The sequence below is a fragment of the Hyperoodon ampullatus genome (genome assembly GCF_949752795.1).
Source record: "Hyperoodon ampullatus genome assembly, chromosome: 1".
In the NCBI taxonomy this organism is placed as follows: domain Eukaryota; kingdom Metazoa; phylum Chordata; class Mammalia; order Artiodactyla; family Ziphiidae; genus Hyperoodon; species Hyperoodon ampullatus.
Genome location: NC_136914.1, coordinates 201,049,019 through 201,054,085, shown reverse-complemented (window position 1 = coordinate 201,054,085; position 5,067 = coordinate 201,049,019).

The following is a 5,067-nucleotide window of genomic DNA, read 5'->3' as shown; positions in this document are numbered from 1 at the left end:
AATCCTCTGGAGTGACAAGGATAGAAAATTCTAAAAACTTGGGAGGCTGAGAGGTAAGATGGGAAAGTATTCTCCTCAGTGGTAGTGGGGTGGAATTCTCCTCAAACCCCAACTTCCTTGGTGTGTAAGCGATCCCAAACAGAGTTAAGGGGAGGTGAAATGGAGCTGCCAAACTTCCAAAGAAGAGATTATCTACTTAATTAAAGTTTTTTTCCCCCCTCTAAGTCCTTCAGCCAATCAGAACTCAAGTGCCAGAGAAAGATTGAGTCGATCAAAAGAACACTCCAGGATCCTCCCAGACAAATGCAGAAGAAGGGGACGAGGAAAAGGGGACAAAGAGAGGAACACGGAGAAAGAGGACAAAGAAAGAAGGTGGGGGGAGGAAGAAAGGGACATAGCAAATCCCCTCCACATAATCACTGCATGGAGTCTCTCTCCTCCCTCCCGCCTCTGCCCTCCCCCCCCACCCAGCCTCCCTCACCCATGCACACTCACCACAGACACAGACACACCGAGAGGGAAGCCTGGTCCCCAAGGGGATTTAGAAGGGACTGTGCTTTCCCGGTTGTCCTTTGTAGGGCTTTGAGGCTTAATTTGCATTCAGGGTAGCTTTCTTCAGAGAAAAATATACCATGTACTGGGTGAACCTCAGCCCTCTAATCTGAGAATGCAGGGATATGACCCAACCATCTCCAGTATTCTTTAAGTTAGAAAGAAGCTTAGGAAACTTTAGGGAGCCTGATGGTTTCTTCCTTTCAACTTTTCCATTGAATGCTTACTTGTTGAACACCTATTACATTCTCAACCCTACACTAGACATTGTGGACATTTTTTAAAACCAAAACAGGATTTCTGCCCTAGAGACATTTACAACCTAGTAAGGTGATAATACAAGAATGTAATTTAGTAAGGTATTAAATTGCTACAAACTGACTATAACTCATATAGGCTTATTTGGGGAAGGTTTTCTGAAGAAGGTAGAATTTGAGCTTCGAAGAAGGGATGAAATTTCAATAGGCAGCCACCTCCCTACGGTGAAGCCAGGAGGGTGCCCAAGTTTCTTGCTCTCACATCTCGGAGCTGCTGTCCCTTCTGTTCTACTAAGAAGGAAGGGTCACCTGAGTCACAATGCAGGAACCCAAAGGGCCCCCAACATACTTCCACATGGTCACATCTGCTTTAGCATCTGCATCACCTTTCCTCAGGGCTCCCCAGAGACAATGGTCTGTCTTCATTTCCTTCCCTTTATCTTTATTTCTCTTGCTTCAGAACCCTCTCTGGCCAGAGCTACACTGGCAAAGGGAACTGGAAAACAAAGAATTATTAGATTAATTCATTACTGGATTATTCAGGCCAGAAGATTTAGGGCTCTTGACTTGAATATTTTGACCGTTAACCTTATTGTCCATTTTGAATCTTCCAGATCTTTATTTGAGATTCCTTAGTGTGAGATGAGCTCAGTCAGTTTTGACCCCCATACAAACAACTTTAGGTCCTTTACTCACTCTTTGTTTCTCCTCAGCTTTGAGGTGTAATTAACAAATGAAAATTGTATATATTTAAGGTGTCCAATGTGACGGTTTGATATATGTCTCTATTGTGAAATGATTACCACAATTAAGTTAATTCATACATTCATCACCTCACATGGTAACGGGGTGTGTGTGTGTGTGTGTGTGTGTGTGTGTATGGTGAGAACACTTAAGATCTACTCTCTTAGCAAATTTCAAGTGTCCAATACAGTATTGTTAATTACAGTCAACATGCTGCACATTAGAATTTTTTCATCTTATAACTGAAACTTTGTACCCTTTGCAGGTCCTTCTCTCTTTTGTCATTCAGAAAGGGAGCTGCAGAGTCTATTTAAGACCCAGAGTCAAGTCCTAGGAAACCAAGGCATGATGACTCATGTATTTCAATCTTGACTTCTTCCCTGAGATGAGGACAGGGTTCTCTCCATTTACTTGACTAGGGAATTCTGAGGGGATGGAAAACTTGTAGGAGGTAGAACAGACTTGGGTGATTTTTCTGTGAAAAGGGAGAGCTAATGTAAAACAAGTTTCTTGATGCACTTTCCCACGCCCTCAGAATTTTTTCCCACAAAGGAAATATTTAATACCCTCATTGGTTTGTATAAGGTTAATGCCTTCTCATTGTGAAAACTTAAACATGACAGAAATATATGAAGTAGAGAGCTCACGTCCCCTTGATGACCCACCTCCTTCTCCCCACTCCAGGAGAACAACTAAGTTTTGGATGGTCTTTTGGGTTTTTAACTGTACATATAGGAATATAAATATGTATATTAACATTTTTCACAAAAATGAGGTTATATAGATTATATTTTGCAAGTTGCTTTTCTCATTTAATAATATGTTGTACTGCTTTCTATGTTAGGGCCTAAAGATCTCTCTCTTCTTTTAAGAGTGTGATAGTATAAATTGTCAGGTGTATAAATTGTCAGCACTTTGCTGAATATTTGGGTTGTTTTCAGTCTAGCAAAGGAATTGGAAACTTTTAAATTTATTTCAATTTGGAGTTAAGTATTGCTGTTTTAATCACTTTGATACTGGAGAATAGAGTTATCTCAATGTCTGAGGTACAAAGGATTATACATAAAGTTATGATTTCCACAGTACTTTTGTGTTTGTTCTTACATTATTGATAATCTTTTTCTAATTGAAATATTATTGCCATACAACATTTTGTAAGTTTAAGGTATACAATGTGTTGATTTGATACATTGCAATATGGTTGCCATTGTAGTGTTAGTTAACACTTTTATCATGTCACATAATTATCATTTCTTTTTTATTGTGAGAACAGATCTTGGTCTCTTAGCAACTTTGAAGTTTATATAACCTTCTTAATCTCCTCCCATCTTCTCCAAATCCTAGGTCAGGAGTTTCCTCTTAGTGTCCTCAAATCAAGGGTCCCATGTAAAAATGAACTACATTTACACTATTCCTCTAAAAATGAACTGTATTACATTATTCAATAACTTTCAATTTATAGATATTTGAAAATAAGATGCTCTTAGGTTTCCTGGAATTTTATACCAGCATCTAATATATCAAAGTATTTTATAACCAGATTTCTTAGTCTTCTTTTATCCTAGTTTATCTTCTGAAGATGTTTGATTGATAGTATTCTTTTAGACCTAAAAATGTAGAAATTAAGGCACAGGGCAGAAAAGCAATCTACTGAATATTCTAAATGATACCACCTTTTAAAATGATTGCTATTAATGTCCTGACATTCTGCTATATATGTCCTGACATTCTGCTATATTGTTTAATCCCTGTTTAAGACTTCGACAGTGGCATATTTGCTTTGGGTAAGACCCTGCATTATGGTGAGAGAGGAGGCTGTTACTACATTTATAGGCTTCCGGGAGAAACGGACTAGCAAACGCTCAAAAGTGCTTAAGGGAGAGATAGGCATGGAATGCTGTGGAAGCATAGAGGCCGTCTACCTAAAGGAACAGAGGAGAGAGACTGAAAGGCTTCCTAGAGCATACAAAGACTTGGTTGAGTCTTAAAACAGTGAATAAGAGTTAATCAATAGTGACCGAGAGGAAGAGGGTTCCATGTAGACGGAATAACAGAAGGTATTACAGATCTGTGAAGCAAGAGGGTACATTTGGAGAACTGTAATTAGTCCATTGTGGCTGGATTGAATGTGACATGAAGATAGAAGGAAGGCCAGAGAAATTCGGTAGGACGCAGGTGAAGAAGGACCTTGTGCTAAGAGTTTGGATTTTATCATGAAGGCAATTGGAACCAATCAAAGGGGGTTAAGCAGATGTGTGATATAAAATGTGTATATCAGAGGGATTATTTTGGGGCAGTGATGAAAGATGGCTTTGATGAGACTAGAGGCAGAGACAATTTAGGGCCAGTTACAGAAATCCAGGTGAGAAGAGACAAGGGCTGAACTATTGTAGTGAATAAAAGAGGATGGTGGCTATTAATATAACAGAGGCTGCTATGACTGCATAATTGCTTGGCACTTCATACTCATTAAGTATTCAAGATTCATTTGTTAATATTTAATCTATTGGTCTCCATAGTATTTTTTTAAAAATCTATTATTAAAGTTGATCTGCAGACAATTCATATTTAGGTAAAAGCATCTTTTTAGACTTAACCAGGCATCCAAAAAAAAAAAAAACCACTCTATAAGCAAAATAAAAATACTAATAGAAATAGAAATATTTTCAACATAGATCTTAAAAAGTAAGTTTCTTACATATGTAAAGAGCTATAATGAGCCATTAGGACGAAAAAAAATAGCCCTATTTAAAATTGGCTAATTCATATGATTAGACTCTTCAAAAACACAGAAGTAAAAATATCCAAAAAGCAGATTAAAATATTGAGCTTTCTTGATTATAAGAGAAAAGACAGATAAAAATGAGGCATCACCTTCATTTGTCACATTGTCAAAGGTTAAAAAAAATGAGACCTAGTATTGACAAAGGAATTGTGTTTTATCAAATGGTCATTTATATCCTGCTGGTAGGAGTGTGAATTAATCCAATGCTTTGGAAAGCAATTTGGTAACATGAATTTAAAACTTTAATCATATTAATACACTTGACCCAATAATTCCCCCTTTAGGAATTTATCATAAGGAAGTAATCAGATAATGTTTATCAGGATATATCTACAAGGATATTTATTGAATTATTATAAATAATAGTTTTAGTAGAAAACTTTTGGACTGTCTACCTAGCTCATAGTGACTGATTTTATGGATTGTCTTACTTCCAACGGAGGGGCCTCCAGCAGTGATTTTGTACCACGTGGCAACCTTCCTCCACCCCCACCACAGTGGTCATAACTAAGTTGGTACTCACCCCAGCTGAGCCAGTCAGGTTTCCTTCCCTGGGAATTTAGACGACAGAGAGAATGACAGAGAGGAAATAGTACCCCTGTCAAATTGAACTTCTCAGTGTCTCCTGAATAGTCCGTGTATTCTTTTTTCAAAAGGAGAAGAATGCTGAGAACAGAAAGGAGTAGCATGGGATAGCAAAATGCTTTCTAAAGTAGATGACTTAAGGAA